At 44.3% G+C, this 19,547-nt stretch overlaps 1 pseudogene; it reads left to right on the top strand.

The window, feature by feature from the left end:
- The first annotated feature begins 442 nt into the window (after nt 1-442).
- LOC136650202 (5S ribosomal RNA) lies at nt 443-557 on the top strand (annotated as a pseudogene).
- Nucleotides 558-19,547: the final 18,990 nt, after the last annotated feature.

Raw genomic sequence — 19,547 nt, 5'->3', positions numbered from 1 at the left:
CGGGAAGGGTTTTTTGTTTTTTTAAAATAAAAAAAAGAACAACTACTCAAATATTTATTTTTCATGTTTTTATACCACCCTTCCTCAAAGGAGCTCAGGGTGGTGTACATAGTTCCTCTCCTCCTTTTGTCCCCACAACAATCCTGTGAGGTAGGTTAGGCGTTGACAGAGAGAGAGAGAGAGAGAGAGAGAGAGAGAGAGAGAGAGATTGGCCCAAGGTCAGGCAGGAAGCTGCATGGCTGAGCAAGGATTTGAACCTGGATGTTCCAAGGCTAAGTCCAACTCCTGAACCACTACACCGTCCTCAATCCTCTCCCCTGCATTTGCAGACTGGTCTACAACTCAGGGCATGCTGTACTATTAGATTTTGCTGATTGAATAAACTAAGCCAGCACTTAGGTAGCTGTCAGCCATGAATGTAAAGAAACAACAGTTTGTATGAGTGTAAGTGTTACCCTGCACGTACCCGATCTCATCTGATCTCGGAAGCTAAGCAGGGTCAGGCCTGGTTAGTACTTGGATGGGAGACCGCCTGGGAATACCAGGTGCTGTAGGCTTAATACCATAGTCTTTCGAGACTGAAGGTTGCCAACCACCACAACTTGCCAGAAAATTACTTAAGCCATTTCTGCCCAGTGTTGAATATGCGAAACAGGGACCGAGTGTGTACACTTGTGGGCTGGGCAGAAATGGGCTAAACCTTGTTTGCCACAATTCAAGCAATGGAACCTTAAAAAATAATGCTATATATGGATCACATATACTTTTGTTGTTGTTGTTGTTGATCCTCTCCTTTTTCTTCTTGTTACAGAACCCTTAGATTTCACAATGGCCACCTTCAGTGAAGTAAAAGCTAAGTTTACCCTTGACTTTTTCCACCTGCTGAGCAAAGAAAACCCATCTGAAAATATCTTATTTTCTCCTGCAAACCTCATAGCTGCCCTGGGCCTGCTCCTTTTGGGATCTGAATCTGATACAGCAGCTCAAATAGAGAACGTAGGTATATAAAAGTTTTGAACAGTAGGAAGATCTAAAGGGAATCTTCCATAGGCTATTTAAGTGTCTCAGTTGTCCCAAACCTTTTCTGTAACTAATGGCCCCAATAACATGCCAGACAGATCTGATAATCATCAAATTGTTAGAACAGCTGTAGATCATCAGTTTAAAACAAAACCAACATCCAATCCCAATTCTTATTACTGTATTTCCTTAGTTTATGCATGGAATGCAGTTGGTTATCAACAGGAACAACTGATTGCTGTACTTATGTGTTGTATGAGCCCAGCTATAGCAATCCACTGATTTATTTGAATGAAAAAATCATAGTTCTGCTGCTGAAGCTAAGCTGGTGTAAGATAGCTAAGCTGGAAAGTTGGCTAGATTGGACACCTAGTATTTAGCAGTTCCATTTCCACTATAATCTTATAATGTGTGCAGGTTTCCTGAAATTCACGACTTAGAAAACTACCATATCAGAAAGGGAAGTTTTGTCCAGCTTAGCCCTCTAGGGCAGTGGTACTCAAAACTTCTCTGGAGTAAATCTCCTGAGATAAGTTTTTGTGAAAATCGGCAGTGACGCAATCCCCAGGATCGCACCGCTGTGGGAAGGGAGGCTTTCCTTTAACCTAACTTACCTGCTGCTGGGGTCTGGGGAGTGTGGGGAGCCCCAGGAAGACCTCTGCAGGGCTCCCCACATCTTGTAGAAAGTAAAAGTAATTATGGCGACCCATGTCTGCAACCAGAAGACTCTGCAGGGCTCTCCGCACTCCCCAGACCCTGGCAGCAGGTAGGTTAAAAGAAGCCTCTCTTCAGTCAACATTAAGCAGACTGAGCAGCTCCTGTCATTGGCATCATTCACTTATGGTCTCAAGATAAAAACAATCCTCTTTCTCAGCATGCTTGTTTGGAAGACTCTTTCTTAGGAAAGCATTGAAAGATGTGAATTCATATTTGGTCTTGCCACAGTGACTAGAATCATCTCAACTTTACTTCCCTGACCTCAGCTGTGTCCCAATTCCATTCCAGATTCTTCATTGGAATGAACTTACAGAGTGCAAAGCCCCAGGGCAGAGAAGATATTTGGCGCCAACAAGAAACTACGATGGCTCAGGAGACAAATTAAGAGCTAATGTATTTCACCGTGCCTCTTCTACAATGGTATTCTACATCATCTTTATTTTATTTGTGGCAGGGAAGTCTTACTTCCAAGCTGAAGAGCTACTCTGAAGTGGTAGCTCAGAATGCCTAGTCTCTCAAGTAACAAGAAATTTGTAGTTTAGTTTAGGAGAGGGAAGGAATGCTGTCAGTTTGGCTGGGATTGAAACCTTACACGGGGTGGTATGGACTGAAAGAGGTCTTGCGGGCTTGTTCAGTGCTGGCATTGCATTGTTTGGGCCCTGGAACAAAGACCTGCACTGGGTTCCCTATGCTCCCCCACTTATGGTGCATTGGATACTACTGTCATTGATGTTCAGGAGTTGGCCTGGCCAGGTGGATCCTCTCATAAGCAGCAGTCACTGCCCAACCCGATCAACTCTGAAGTGAAGGGGAAGAGACACAAACTAGACAGTGCACTGAGAAGGAGGAACTTGGAAGATGGATAAGTGATAAATTAGAAAAAGAACAGAGGAGACAGGGAACCTCAGCAAGAGTGTGCAAGTCAGAGCCAAGGAATGGGGAGATCAATTAAATTTCACCACACTTAAGATCAGGAAGGGCATGATGATATGAGGAGAAGGAGATAGGAAGATGGAGTAGGCAGCTCACATTTAGTGGCAGGCTGCAGGGAGTGGCAAACACTTGGGGTGTCTTTCACACTGAGTCTGCTGCTGCCTCCCACTAGCCCCCCCCCCAGAAATGCTCTAATCTGCTTTCCACTCACTAAAAGCAAGTGGCAAATGGGTGGTAATTCATCCCCTACCTCCTCATATTGCTCTTTCTTCATGCAGTCCCTTTAAACAAAGCAGGAACATGCTGGGACTGCTCCCCGTGCATCCTGGATCCTGATCTGTTTAAAGGGACTGTGCAAAGTAGGAGGCTGAATTTCTGCTCTCTATGCAGTATTTTGGGGGGCACATGTGCCAGTGCATTGGGGACAGCATTGGTGGGGGCTTGAGGTTAAGTGGTGGATCAAGGGGCAGGGGAAGGCGGGGGTGGAGGAGGGGTGGATTGGACCTGGGAGGGGGGCAGGATCAGCAGCAGTAATGCGTGCCACCCCCTGTCCCCCTTCGCAGGCCAGATCCACTGACACAGGTGCATGTGGATTTGCACCAGCTATGTTGCACACAGTCCAAGAAGACCTGTTGTACTGGTTGGGACTTTCCCTGGGGCAAAAGGATGAATGTCCCCTTAACCTTGAGGAGATCTCCAGCCTGAGTAATGTACCCCGTAGGAGGCAGTGCAGCTTACGCTGGCCACACTGCACTGCTGCTCAGGAATTTGCACTGGATTTGGCTGCCTGTCACAGAACGTGGAATGCATTTGACATCAAGCAGAGCAGTAATACAATTTCCTTGTAGGCACTTTGCTCTGAGGATGAAAAACACAGACAGGGTCCAGGAGCAGACCCACGTGGAAGTCCTACATGCCGCAGATCAACACCTGAACCACCTGCCTGTCCATATCACAAGGTAATGTCTCCGAGCTGAGAAATGAGAATTTCATTAGGTGGAAACATTCAAAGAGAATTCCAGAAAATCACAGTGAGAATCAGTGAAACAAACAACAAGCATTGCTAGATCTGTGGTTCTCAGGGTGATGCAGTAGGCTTAGAACCACAGCACCCAAAGTAGTCAGAAATATTTAGGTAAAATAACACTGATTGTTAGGAGAACACAGACAATAAATTATGTTCCTTGGACGCTCTGATTCACACATGCATGTGTGTCACTGGATTGCTCATTGCTTCAATGCACTCAGCAGAATGTGTGAAAAGACTGTCAGGAGTCATTTTTTGATTTTAAGAAATATTAGATGAATATCAATGTGAGGGTGTTTGCGTGTGCATGAACAAAAGAATATGGCTGAAGTCAGAATATGGCTCTGAAGACAGTCTAGGATTCTACAGCCATATGCAAGATGGAGACCTGGAATGCAGCTCCCCTTTGAACTCAAATACCATTTTGGTTTCCAGGAACAGTCTCCAAATGGGCCACAAATATTACTGATGCCATAAACAAAGGGTGTGGTAAGGATGTGCCTGGTTAAGATATGCCAAAGAGAAGGACACTATAGGATGCCCAAAAAGAAAGAAGATAGAGAGCTCTTGGGAGACAGATGGAAGTCAAGTGGAGGAGAGAGTGACATAAGCAGCTAGGGAGCAGGGGCTGGGGAAAAAAGGGGTTCAAATAGAGCCAGAAGAAGACAGTGGAGAAATAGAAAGTACCAAAGACAAGGCAGCATATGTACAAACTCCAAACTTAAGGGACTCAACTTGGCCACGCTAGTCATATGCTTGTCTCAGTATGATTGGATCAAAATAAAGCTTTTATCATATCAACACTTATGCCTCAAGACTCTTTCTCAAAAGGTGGCTAAGACTCTCTCAACAAGATCCTTGGGCTGGGCTGAAGCTTGATCACCTCTGGATCACCACAGCAAGAGCCTTTGATAGATCCATTGAAAAATGTTGCACTTGGGACAAAAATGTGATGTATATGCCACACCCACATGCAAGCCATCACTTGATATTGTGATGAACATGTATGTGTGAACCAGTCCTTGGACTTATGTGCTAGCAGATATATATACTATTGCATTACTTTTGCCACATACAGGTGCCCAGTTATGAATGTGACAAACCTGAAGCGGTCCACAGTGTGTTTCACAAAGTCCTTGCAGAACTCAACATGCTCAGCACGGACTTTGAGGTGGATCTCGCTAACCGGCTCTATGCAGACTACGACATTGTTTTTATCCAGGTAACTTGACTTAACAGCTCATTGTGTTATGGTGACCAGTTTACAAACAGGAATATAGTATCTAAAACACTTTCTAGTGTAAAATGTAGCAGTTTGTCATGATTTAAAACATAGGAGACTATATGGAAATGGTTTTTGTTATTTACATATATTTAGATGCATTGCAGACACATAGTGTAAGTCTATATATGTCTACTCAGAAGCAAGACCACCAAGTTGAACGGGACTTACTCCCAGGTAAATGTGTAGACATAGTGTAAGTCTATATAAGTCTACTCAGAAGCAAGAACACCAAGTTGAACGGGACTTACTCCCAAGTAAGTGTGTATAGGATGAAGCCACAGAGAATTAGTTCAGGAAGTAATAGATTTTCTTATGTATTGCTTCAATATTGTCATATCTCCATAGAAATTTTTATACTGTGCCCTGAAGTTATATTTGACTGAGGTGGATGGAGTTGACATTCAAAATGCCCCAGAAGAAGTCCGGAAGCTGATAAACCTCTGGGTTGAAGTCCAAACACATGGTATGCATATCCTGTGATGAACATCTCTCCCAAAATATCTACTCAACTGAAACACAACTAGTGCTTTTATAACAAGGAGATGTCAAAAACTGCCACTGAGAAGTGCATGAGACAACCAATTGTTTTATATACAGCACTCTGTCTTTTAGAATGATGAGAGGAAGTGGGGAAAAAGAAATGTTTGGACATTTTTACTGCTCCTCTAAGCAAATATTCCCCTGGGGGCTGGGGATAAGAATAGGCCCTCAGTTTGGCTGTACTTGTCGTAAGAGGCAACTAAACAGCCACCGGGTAGATGGGACTCATCAGCCTGGGAAGGCAGCTCATCTGAGAGAAGGAAAACTCTGATCCCAAACCTCCACTGCCTTGTGGCTACATCCAGTTATGGAAAAGGCTTCAGGAGTCAACCTCGAGGCAAAATCCGGAGCCGGAGTCCCTGAGGCAGTTCATGGCTGAACACAGTCACGTTCTGGCAACTCCTGCGATGCCGCTGGAACCAACCGTATTGGCCTCTGCCTTTCCATTGGACCATTTCAGTGACGTGGAGAGGGGGATTTGCTGCATGGGTAACAGCCTATCCTCCATACCTACTTTACCCAGGCTTCGCGCACTGGAGGGGACACTGTTCCAGAACCACCATTCAGAGCGTGACACCATAGTCTTCCGAGACTGAAGGATGCCAACAGTAAGCAAATAAAATATGTTCCCCAAGACACGACATAACCCCCATAAGCCCATTAGCATGTGGTTGAGATCCCTATTACAAACTGAAACAGAGCACCATTACTTTACATGACACTTTACAGAGTTCCTTAAATTAAACAAAACCAGGTCCTTGCCTCCAAGAACTTGCAGTCTATATATCAGCAGTCTAGGAAACAGCAAGGAATGAGAGGCAAACAGCCTAGTCCTATCCCCCAGCCGCGGACTTCCACAGCCCCACGCCTGGAGCAAAGCTCCGTGATGGCACCCCCCATGGGCTATCACCACCCCTCCACACAGAAATCCACCCACCCCCCCACTCACCAGTGGCTCACAGAGCCTCACGTGACCTTCTCCCACATCGGGGAAACCTCTCTGTGGTTCCCCGCAGATGCTATAAACTGTGCTTCCTTAAACTTACTCCTGGGTAAGTGTGGGTAGGATTGCAGCCTAAGATTGTTAAAAATTTTCCTGCTGATGATGTCACTTCTCGCCATGACATCACTTCTGGTGGGTTCTGAGAGATTCTCATTCTAAAAAGTGGGTCCTGGTGCTAAAGGAGTGAGAACCACTGATTTACTGTATAGCTGCATGCTATTGTTGGGGGAGGGAGGGCAACCAGAAGGCCAATGAGAGGTAAGTAAAAATATTTTTACTTCTTGGTAGGCTGTCTGTCAGCAGTGGGTTTACTCAGACTCATGCCAGCTATGTAGCTGGCATAAGTCCAAGGAGAGGAAGGGGGCATGTTGAGCAGTGAAAGAGAGGATATAATCTAGTGCAAGTCGCTGCTGCTAGAACCCACCCTGTCCCACAGCCCATGAAGTCCCACACTGCCAACTTACTTGCTCCCTGTGGTGTCCAGGTGATTCTGGAGCACACAGGGAGCCACTAGCTGTTTCTGACATGTTTCTAGCATGTGACAGCAGCATGATATTTGTACTGTTGTTGGGCCTCTTGTGACAGTGAATTGGAAGACTGGGCCAAAAGCCTAACAAGGGATGGATGTGCACTTTCTCCCATAAACCACAATTTGGCCACAGAGGCTCTTATCAAACTTCTAACTTGTGTCCATGTTGTTTACAGGTAAAATTAAGGATCTCCTTGCCAAGGACAGCTTTGGTTGTGCAGCTCACCTACTGCTGGTGAATGCCCTCTACTTCAAAGGACAATGGGAACTGCAATTTGATAAAGAATTCACCCAAGAAGGTGCATTTTACCTCAACGAGGTAGGTTCCAGAATTATACCTGTAGCATCATACTTCCTCTTTCTCTCAGTGCTGTGGAGAACATTGAGGAAAAATTTATCTGGCAGTGTTTCTCAAACTGTGAGTCGGGACCCACTCGGTGGGTCACAAGCCAATTTCAGGTGGGTCCCCATTCATTTCAGTATTTTATTTTTAATAGATTAGACTTGATGCTACCATAGTGTGTGACTGCATTTGGGGAAATGTTACAGACCTGTACTTTTAACAAGTTACTATGTATATTCTTTTAACAATGAAAGTAAATGGGACTTACTCCTGGGTAAGTGGGGGTAGGATTGCAGCCTAGTATAGTTAAAAAATTTTCCTGCTTGATGAGGTCACTTCAGGTCATGACATCACTTGTCATGGGTCCTGACAGATGGGTCCTGACAGATTCTCATTCTAAAAAGTGGGTCCTGGTATGAAATGTGTGAGAACCACTGATCTATGGCATCGCTGCAACATTCAAACACACACACAAACACAAGCACAGGATGGGAAATGAGTTGCCTGAATCCATCTTGAACCACACAGGTGTATTGAAGCTCTCAAAAGGTTCCAGCAGGTCTACGTTGAGTTTGTTTGAATACAATTTTGTATGCAGATTTTTGTCCAGATCTAACAGTGACAATAACAACAAAAAGAACTACTCCCTGGAGCAGAAAGATTCTTGAATTTGCACTTGTGCTGCTGTTTCTCACAGAGGGATTGCACGACTGTGCAATTCATGTACCAGATGGGCCAATTCAACATCGGCACAGTTGAAGAATGTGAGGTGCAAATGATTGAGATCCCCTACCGAAACAAGAAGCTGAGCTTGTTCGTACTGTTGCCACAAGACCCCAGTGCTCATTCTCTTCAGCAGGTGACATTCCTGTGCTATATTTGCATAGCATTAACATCTTTTTTTACAACCAGGTTACGAACACAGTGATATCTTCACAAATTTTTGGTCATCATCTGAGAAAACACATGACTGTGTCTAATTTGGAAATGGGAAATTGTGCAGTGTGATGCCAGAGTGTCCTGGACCTTTGGCAGTGGTTGGTGTGGGGTCCTCAGTGTATGCAAGTGGAAAGTGTGCATGTGTGCTGCCACTTGTCATCCTCCTTTCTTGCCCGCACCTGCTTACTTGGCCTGGGACAAAAGCATAAATGCAGTAGGAAGGTTGGGGGAAAGGAAGGAAAGCTGATCCTCTTGCTCACCCATCCAATTACCACCACCAATCACTGCTCCCCTTACTTAACTTGGTTGGGGCTAGGATGAGAGCAGGGAGCTGATAGTGATCCAGAGGCAGGTTCTCCCACCTCACCTTTTCATTCTCCCAACTTACCTTTCCTACCAGCGGCCAGGTCCACCACACTGGCATCTAGGAAAGAGGGGAAGAAGTGTCGAAAACAGGGGTACCCAAACCCCAGTGCGGGGGCCATTTGTGGTCCTCGGGGACCTCAATCTGACCTGCAGGGAGCCCCCAGTCTCCAATGAGCCTCTTACCTTCCAAATACTTGCTGGAGCCCATGCTGGCCCAACACAACTGCTCTCAGCATGAGGGCAACTGTTCAACCTCTTGCATGAGCTGCGGGCCGAGGGCTTCCTCCACTGCTTGCTCTTTCACATCTGTGAAGCAACAGTGGCAGTGAAGGAAAGGCTGGCCTTGCTTTGTGCAAGGCCTTTTATAGGCCTTGAGCTATGCAAGACCTTCATTGATTCATATACGTTTCATCTCTAATATATTCACCTATGCAAATTTATTCAAATTTGAAATGTAAATTAATTCTCTTTTTCCTGCCTCCGACACAGTGTCAGAGATGATGTGGCCCTCCTGCCAAAAAGTTTGGACACCCCTGGTCTAAAAGTTATGAAAATCTAGAGTCAAAACACAATTTGAATTACAGGCTTGGGGTGTGAGGGGTTGGCTATGAGTTATCAGGAGAACACAGGCCCTTAGCTAATGCTCACCCCGGCTGACCACTGATGCTGCCTACACATGTGTGTGCAATGCATATGCACTCTCTCTGCATGCAGCAGTTCAACTGCACCTGGGGCTGGGCCCAGAGCAAGCAGGGACTCACAAACCCATTCCTTCCTTTCTGTCTTTTACATGGGGTTATGAGGCACTTTTGACCAAGACGGCATACACAATTTTTTCCTCCGCCATGCAGATGTCCCATGCCAAGTAGAGTTATGCATGCATTGAGTGTGAAATGTTAGTATACCTTTTTTGCTTTTCGCAAATAATTGTCCACAGTTTTTATTTACTAATATTTAGGGCCCAATCCTATCCAACTCGCTGGTGACAATGCAGCCCCTTATCTTGAGGAAGCCTCCACGGGATGCAGTGCATGCTCCGTTGGTACAGCTGTGTTGGCACTGGAAAGTCAGGATAGGATCGGGTCCTATCTGAGTGTACTCTGCTAATCTGATCCACTTATATCAATTTTTGTTGGCAAACTGATGACTTGAGAATATTTCTTCATGAAAATTAGTTTTACAAGGACGTCTGGCTCTGTCTGTTTTTACTGATCGGTAACTTGATTACATCACTTCTGTTTGTACCATCAGCTGGAAGATGAACTTACTGCTGAGAAACTGCTGGACTGGTCTCACATTCTGAAGCCCCAAGAAGTGGAAGTGATCATCCCTAAGTTCAGTGTAGAGAAGAGCATTGATGTCAACACATACTTAGATCTGTCAAATGTGACTGATCCCAAAAAAGCGGATCTGTCTGCAACGACAACAAAAGATGTTGCTCTGACTATAATTGTCCATGATACTTTTTTTGAAGTTGATGAAGAGGGTGGAGAGGCAGCAAAGGAATGCCATAAGAAAAAGCCCACTAGGAATCCTTTGCATTTTGTGGCTGATCATCCTTATATCTACTATGTTCTGCACAAAGACACCGAAAGCATTGTTATCTTTGGCAGGTTCAGTAAACCAGAATCAAGGGAAGTTTCCAAGTAATCAAGATCCACAAATACTGAAATTGTGCATTGAATTGATCATAAGGGTATGTGATTGATCTCCTCCCCCCCCCCCAACGGAATGCTTTGGGAAGCCACCTTTGGGAAGCCACCTCAAAACTCTGACCCTGTGTTACTGCTGTGATGCTACTGTGGTCCCCTCTAGCTAGCTGTCCAGTGATGAGTAGGAAAACAGCAGTGATGTAGTGGAAGGTACACAGATAACACATAGTTTAGTGAACTTTATATCATAGTACTTTAAGCCTGTAAGTCTCACCTAGAACAAAATATCTGCCAACTCTTTTCTTTCTTCACATCAGCCCCTTTACATGCCAATATTTGCATTGCTACTGGTGAAAATTGATGCTGGATCTGCTTTGGATAGTGATATTTGCTTGGCTATTGGATAAGAATGTTCACTCATCTTAGGTTTTTGTTTCATAATTATTTTTTTTTGCCGAGATAGTGTAACAGGTTTTTGCTTTCTGACCTTCAGTGTGTATAACTTTTATCAGTTTCACTCAGTCTTATTAAAACCAAGCATTCTAATAAAACATTTGCTGCCTTCTAGGCCTTCATCAAGCAATGAGCTTATTGTGAAACATCTGACAAATTAGTTAAGCACAGAGCAAGAGAAGCCTCACTCATTCTCTGCTGTTTTGGAAATGGGTGTGGGGATGGAGCTCAAATGTGAACATGAGATGCAGATGCATATTCTGAATATGGACACCAGCATTTAACATAAGATCCTATTTCACTGTAATTTTTCAGTTCTAAGTTTGATACTGCACTGTATTGTGTTTTATATGGGGGAGGGAAGAACCTTGAATGTCTCTTAAGGCCACCATGTGCCCACCGCTGCTGCCTCAGCACTATGAAACAAAGCTCCTTATGAAGTTTCTCACATGGCTTCTCAGGCTGCCTTGTGCTTTTCATAGTTTTGTCAAACCCAGAAGTGTGAGACTTGGGGTTGTATTTAAAGGGATGGTGCAAACGAAGGAACTCTTTCATTAGCACTACCCCTGTAAATAAAACCAGAAGTCTCAAACTTCTGGGTTTGAGGCAACTGCATGTGAAGCAAGTTAAGGAGGGGAATGATCTTCTTCTTGCTTGGGCGAGTGAAAAGCAGATCATTGCAGCTCACATCTGTGGCAGACTGAAGGGAGGTGGTTGGGGATGGAAGACAAGATGAAAGGCAACTGGAATCTGTTGCCCCCACAATCCATGGCTGATGCAACCCACATTACTTACCTAATGGATGGGCTGCCCCTATTTATATTGTTCTTGCCCCTACCCCAAAATAATTGAGGGGACTGAGGTGAGGTTCGTCCTTGATATGCAGAATGTGGTCTTTGTGGGGAAAAATATGGTTTCCTTTGAGAATGCTCCTTAGGTGGCAATCTTATACCAACTTATTTAGGAGCAGCAGTCCAATCCTAATTAACTCTCAGTATGGCAATGCAGTGGAGACTATGCAGCAGCTGCCATACTCTGCAGAGAAGTCTCAGCCTCCTGAGGGCTCCTTGGGTATGGGGACATTTGTTCTCTTGTCCTGGCATAAGCCCATGACAGCCCACTGGGTTTATTCAGGCTGAACCAGTGAAATCACTTGTACAAGTCTGTATGGACCCATGGTGGATTGAGTCCATGAGGGGGGTTTGGATTTGGTAGATGCCGCTGCTGCTGAACCCAGTCCCCTTCCACCCTCTTGCCCCACCCACATCACATGGTGGCACCCAGGAGAGCTGGTAGGAAGGGTGACCAGGGTCATCCTCCAGCACCTCTGTGACGGCCCAATCCTAAGTTGTGTGCACTAGCTTACTTCTAATGCTCACTGTCACAAATGTTCATAAAGCACGTTTGTGAGACTTAGCGCCAGCCAAGCACTGAAACTAGCCCAGTGCCAGCAGGCTGTGGGCGAGTGCCGGTGCAACATGGGTGCTCCACTGCTCAGTGATGGTGCAGACCGCCTGCAGCAAAGACGTAAGTGGGGGCGTGGGGGTGGGGAGGAGGAGTTCAGGGGTGGGGTGAGGTGGGGAGGGCAGGGAGAGGGCAGGAAAGAGGTGTGCCGGGGAAGGGAGCGGGATGGGAGGGAGGCAGGACCGTTGGAGCTCAGCTCTACCAAATTCTGAGCGCCGTGTTGGGCTGCGCGGACTGACATGGAAACTCTTGATTCTACACCAGCCCAAGGGTTGCTGCAGAACTGAGTAGCCCCATTACGGGACTACTTCCCTTCCCCCAAGGAGCTGCCGGCAGCTGCCCTATTGTGCACAGGATGCCACAGTAGCCTTTTTGGCACCGTGGCAGTCCCGGCGCAACGGATAGCTCAGGATTGGGCTGCCCATGCACTGCAGTGCCTTAAGGCGCTGCAGCACACAGTTTGGAAACCACTGTTTTAGCCTCAGACCACAACGTTCCAAACAGGAGCACTTACTGCACTGTCAGGACTCACACAAATGAAATCATGCTCAGTGATAGGCTTTCATATCGCTTTTAAACGTAAATAGTGTATATTTGTCATACCTTCCACATGCTTCCTCAGACCTTCAAAATATAAATAGTAGAATGAGAAAGTGAGAGAAAAAGTTTTTCCTGCCTAGGACTAAAAAGTTAATAAGTCTGAAAGGTCATCTCAGGTTGTTCTGCCACCATGATCTCCTTGCCTGCCTGGCCCCCTGCCAGGTCAGGTGACAGCCCAATCCTATGTGTGTCTTCCCCTGTCAGAACTCGTGTTCCATTGATAGACAGCCCTGGAAGCTGGAGCTGCAGCCACAGCAACAGCTCATGCAACAGGGCTGCGCTGTATACTATTTGCCAGTTAAGGATAGGATCAGGTGGTGAACAAGGTAGTGATGGTAGAGGCAAATTGAGGCTGATGTGCGAGCACTAAAAAGGAGTGGGGCGGAACTGGGGCAAAATTTCAAACATCACACTATCTTAGGCCAAGCTTGTCTCCGCTGTTTCAGATAACGTACTTTCTTAGACTTATCTGGAAATGCCAGAGAATTTGGGATCTTCTGCATGCACAGGAAGCACCTCACCACAGAATGCACTCACAGCTTCAATCTCACCACAGGTTCAATCCCTCATTGCTCATAGGGCCATGCAATGAGCATCATTTGCCTGTTTCACCATGGCGTGGTCAGCCCCAGCCATTGATCCCCAGCACTGCTCAGGTTCCAGATAGTTCTAATAAGCCACCTCGTATCTTCACTTTTTTTTTTCCAGTGTTGCCCCTCCTAGCAAGTGCCACTTGCATCTATTTCCCTGATCCACTGGTCCTGTCCTGGTCTGTGAGCATCTCAGTGCTGCAGGATTAATTCCTTTTATACCAGGATTGCCCTTAAGAACCAAGGCTTACAGGCATAACCCATGTAATCTAAAAGGACATAGATCACTTCATTTGGGCAAGAGACATTTAAAACCACATTCACTCTTATAGGCCTGAGTGTCCAAAAGGGGGATGGATGGACGACGACACATTGACTGATTCCATAAGAAATAGCAGAAGTCATTTCCCATTGGCCCTCCACTCCAGCATCTAGCAGCCCCTATGTTCTTTAAAGATGGGGGGGGGGGGAGTCAGGTGTTCATCAGGAAGTGATCGTATTGCCTTGAGGAACATTTTTTAACTGAACCATCCTTTGCCCTTGTTTATTATAATCAAGGCAATAAGATAATATTATTATATTATAATATTATAGTGCATATTATAATATGCATATATTATAGTATGCGAAAAACACATCCTACTATATTTATTAAACAAAAACCCAGAACACATTTAATTTTAAAAAATATTAACTAAATAGAAAACATATATTTAATACACCTTCTCATCTCCAAAGTGACCTCCTCCATCATCTTCCTATTTCCTATCGCTCCCAGGAAGTATCCACAAACACAACATTGTCTTGAATAATACAGAGCTAATACACAGTTGTCTTTGTGCATACCAAAGTCGATAGACTTGAAATACCAAGTCAATAGACTTCAACACATTTCTTGGAAGACTGCATTGATAATCAAGGAGACGGAGATGCAATTCTTGGTTAAAAACTATAAAACAGATTAGACTCTGCTAGAGAGGCTTTTCCTTTATGCAGAGGGATAGTAGAGATAATATTTTGCATGCAGAAAGTCCCAGTTTCAATCTTGGGTAGCTCCAGGCAGGGCAGAGAAAAATTCTTGCTGTACCCTGGAGTTAGTGCTGAGTTAGATGGACCAATGGTCTGACTTGGTAGAAAGTAGTTCATGTTCAGTGTGGATGCGTGTTATTAGAAATTCTCATCCCCACCCCACCGTAATGGCTCTGCAAAACAGGTTAGGCTGAGACATGTTGACTGAACCAACATGAGCTTCATGACTGAATGGGATTTTGAACTTGAGATTTCCCCAGTTTTAAATTAGGATACACCAATTAGAGGCCAACTCTATCTCAAGGGAAGGATTGGGCCTGGGAGGGGGTGGGGACACTGGCAGACTCTGCTGCTGGATCCTATGTCCCCTCTTGAACCCAGAAACCTGACACTAAATAACGGGTGAAGATCCAAGGAGAAACATTGCCAACCACAGGGCTCAAGAAGGGCTGAGGAGACTCTGCTGACTGACCCAGCCCCATAGGATATAGCAGCGGTCATTTTGGGGCTGCTATATTGCTGGGGGCCGCTGGGACTTAGTATTGGGCTGCCCAAGCTGCCCCTTCCTTACTGGCCATATGATGAGGGTTGAGAACTTTTTTTCATTTAGCCTTTCCCCTCTTAATAACCCCCCTCTTTTAATAACTCCCTCCTCTTTTTGGGGGGAGAGGGTTTGTGAGTTGCTGGTTTAATTTCATAAAAATAACATTTCACTGCATGAAAACTGGTTTTCATCACTGCTGCTGCAATGTTTTCGTTTTAAGCATTTTATCACTCTGTGTTTACAATGATGGTTGTTTTGTAATTGTAAAGTTGTATTTTCATTATGTCTGTATGCCACATTGAGTGCCCCAACTGTCAAAGGCAGGGTACAAATTGCATGTATGCATACGTAATAATCAATAGTAACAATTGAGAAATCAATCTGATGGATGGCATGTAGGAATAATGGAATGGGAAGAAATTTATTGATTTAAAGAAGATACTAAAAGTTTCAAAGAACATCAAAAGTCAAAGAGAACTCACATAGGACAGAGTACAGTTTACCCAAGACCAAAATGTTTTCCTATTTTCATAGCTCCCTCCCAAGAATCTCAGCTCAATTGTCTGCATGTTTATCTGAAGTATGTTTCATTTAGTTCAATGGGATTTACTCTCAATGTACTCTCATTCTCATAGGATTATAGCTGGAGCCAAGGGAGAAGATCCATGTAGTTCTGTAAAGATCAAAGCAGAAGATCTGTGAAAGGACCTCCTGTCTTTTTAAATTTTAACAAACAGCAATGTTGGTTAGAGGCAATAAGGACTGTAGCATTGAAGGGGTGGGGAATAACCTTCCCCATCTTACTTTTTCCAGTGAAAATCACCCCTCTCTATTTGACCTGTTAGGGCATACTTCAATTTACATAGCTGTGGTGCCATGTTAAGTTTCTGTATTTGACCTCTGTTTTTTGCCACAGCAATATTTACATGTGATTACTGGGTAAAAACTATCTGTATAATACACTGCATTACAGTCATTATGCAAAACACTTTAAATCAGGGCACTACTTACATATAGATGAAAACTGAAATAATGACAGTGGGAGTGGATAAAGCTTTCTATATAGCCTGGTACATTCTAGAAGAAAAATACCAGCTTCACCAGGCCTCCTTTTGGAACAGAAGGTAAAGATTTGTATTTGCAGGAATCAAAGATGTTTTGTAGGCATCTTTGCAAATGAAACATGGGCTTTGAAGAGAAGAGTCATTTGCTAATGCACAGCAGCCTTACTTGATCAAGATGCTTATGGCAGTCAGTGATGCATTTGGGCTCTGATGCTTCAGCTGCAGCCCTGATCATTAATTTAAGTTACTGTGTAAACTGTGAACTTTTTTGTTGTTGTTGAAAGTGGTCTATAAATATTCTTAATAATAATAATAATAATAATAATAAATAATCCCATTGATTTCATTTGGTCAATTGTAGAGCTATAGAGTCACCCTGATTTGGCTTCTATAATCAGGACAGGTGGTCAAAGCATGTCATTTTGTTTGCTACCTGAAAATGTATGGTACAGGAATCTTTGATTACAGTAACTTACAGTATTAGTAAACCCTATGAATTACTGGTACTTTGTAGTGCAGTGGTTTGCCTTCAAATATGGCAAATCTAATGATAACAATCTGAATGGAGATCAAATTTCCAAGATGCTCGCTGTTGGGGAGAGGAAGTTTTTATGTGGTTTTTAACGTGTATCATACTAGTGGGGAGGGGGCAAAGCGATTTTGGTTTGTGTGGAGATAAAGAAAGTTACAGTGCAGTCCCAATGCATGTTTACCAAGAGTAGGGAATAAACCCCATTGAGCATAGTGGAACTTACTGCTGAGTAAATATGCATGGGCTTGCACTGGCCATGACAAAGCATTGTTCAAAGGCCTGGTTTTGATCTGGATACAGTCATGAGTGAATTGCAGGGAAAAAGCCCACTCTAGTATATTTTTAAGAGGATTTGTTGTGGTTGCTGTTTTGGATCTCAGAGCAATCTCAGTGGTGGCTTTTTCATGAGTTACATGTTACATGTCTTTGGAAATGGAGAAGGCAGATTTACTGCCCTCTGCCCTCCCTAAATGACACGTCTCTGATTTGTATTTGTTTCAACCCAACTCACAAAATTATTTTTTTTAATCCTTCTTTGTAATATAATTAGAATGCATAGGCTGGAATTAGGCAATATATAGCAAATCAAATTTGGATATGTCACAGAAGGCAAACTTACAGCCCAATCCTATGCATGTCTACTCAGAAGTAAGTCCCATTTTAGTCAATGGGGCTTACTCCCATGGAAGTGTGGATAGGATTGGGCTGTAAACCAACAGGAACACTGCTTCTTGGATCAGTCACATGGGTGAAGGTAGCTAATTGGGGATCATTTAGTGGTGATGTGATGATGCTATATAGACAGTTGGATTTGGCTACATACTAAAGTTGCTGAGGGCAAATGAAACCAAATCAGATAATATTGCCACAACTGCCAATGTTGCCAATGAACAGATTAACAGTTTTATCTCCTTTTGATGCAATTATCAAGGGGGGATTTTAATATAGGATGCCCTTGATATCTGTGAGGGATTCATTCCCAGACTCCTGCGGATACTGAAACTCATGCATAAGCAAATCCGTGGGTCTGGGTCATAGAGAACCCCCAGATGCGACTGGAAGTGCCTTTCCAAAAACCTGTCCAACACCTTTCCAGGAGGTATTCTAAGGCTTGTAGAGACTGCATGGGGTCTGCTTATATTTCAGAAAGGTTCCTGGTCACAACCAGAAGAAGCTTCCGGTCACATCTGGAAGGTCAAGTGTGGCCTTCACCATAGGTTTGGAACCCGTGGTGAGTAAAATCTGCAGGTTACAAACCCATGGATAAAAAAGTCCCACCTGAGCTGATGAAAATGTTCATGAGAAATACCCCTTCCTTTTCGGATCAGCCCTGGTGGAAATTACATTTTCTAAAAACCACAGAAAAATCTGTAGAATCTGGCATAATTTTTTTTCTTGAATGGAAATGTGATAACTATTTTGAAATTATTTTTTCATTCTGATACATCACTGAAAGGGATTCAGGGTATGCCTGTAGTTTGTAAGAAAGCAAAGAACACCTTATTCTAGTGGAAATCTCTAGGGAGCCATAAGCTGAAAAGCTAGACTGGAGAGATACAATTAATGGATTCATTCTACTGTCCTTTCTCTATTACAGACTTATTTCACAATGACCTCCCTCAGTGAAGTAAATGATAAACTTGCCTTTGATGTCTTCCATCTGCTAAGCAAAGACTACCCACATGAAAATATTATGTTTTCCCCACTGAATCTCTCAACTGCCCTGGGTGTGCTCCTTCATGGATTACAGTGTGACACAGGAGCCGAGACAGAAAAGGTAGGAGGCACAACTATTGCATATGGATTCCACCCTTCCTCTAAGGGACTCATAAAACATAAGAAGACCTTTGCTTAATCAGACCAAAGGCCTATGTAGTCCTGCATCCTGTTTCCCATAGTGGCTAATCAGAGGCCTCTGAAAGGCCCCAAGTAGGGCATGTAGGTCAAAGGCCTCATCCTCATCCTGTTCCCCAGTGACTGATATTCAGGGTCATATTGCCTCTGAACCTAAAGGTAGCATGTAGCCCTCATGACTCATAGCCGCTGGTAAACATCCTTTATGACTGTGTCTAACCCCTTTTGAAGGAATCCAAGTTAGTGACCATCACCCATAACCAGAAAAAAGCCCACGTGAAAAAAGCCCACACAAATTTTGCCCACATGGGTTAGGGTTATGGTTAGGGTTAGGGTTCAATAGGTAGGGGTTATGATAATGGTTTTTTTTCTATGGGTAATTCTTGTGTAGGCTTCTTTCATGTAGGTTTTTTTTCATAATACCTCTGTCACCACATTTTCTGGCAGCAAAGAATACCTTTTAAATCTCTTGGGACACCTGGAATACTGGCTTAGAAAATGTGACTTGTGCCAGACAACTCTGTGAACTTCATAGCTTCACAGAGATGTGGTTTCCCTTCATTTCTCTCTTACAGATGGATTGAGTGACACAGGAGGGGTGCAAGCAATTCTGATGCCTGACACTGCCCCTGACCTGCCTTTGCTGTACACCAAGAGAAAAAACCCCTAATAGCCTTATCTTCCCCCACTGCTCAGTTCTCCCCCCCCCCCCATCATCCAGTTTGTTTCCCAAACCAGAAGTGCCAACCAGGAAGAGGCATCTGTAGAGGAGTTGCTAGAGGCAGTGGCACTCAGGATGGTAATGTTGTGATATCACTTCTGGGTTCTCCTGGAGGAGAAGGTGGCGGTGGGGGTTTGTGATCTTGTCGCTACCCCTGTTCTTTAAGGGAAAAGGAATGGGGGTGGCAGCAAGATTGTAACGCTGCAGATACAGGATGGTGGCGGCCTCTACATATCTGTGGCCACAGCTGGTGCTGCTGGTGCTTCTCCTGCCACAACCAGCTTTACTAGGCCTCATGTGGCGCCCCTTTTCAGCCTGGTACCAAGGGCAGATTGCCCCCCC

Source organism: Tiliqua scincoides, chromosome 4 (assembly GCF_035046505.1).
Source record: "Tiliqua scincoides isolate rTilSci1 chromosome 4, rTilSci1.hap2, whole genome shotgun sequence".
NCBI classification, from domain to species: domain Eukaryota; kingdom Metazoa; phylum Chordata; class Lepidosauria; order Squamata; family Scincidae; genus Tiliqua; species Tiliqua scincoides.
This window is presented reverse-complemented; position numbering and strand designations above follow the sequence as displayed.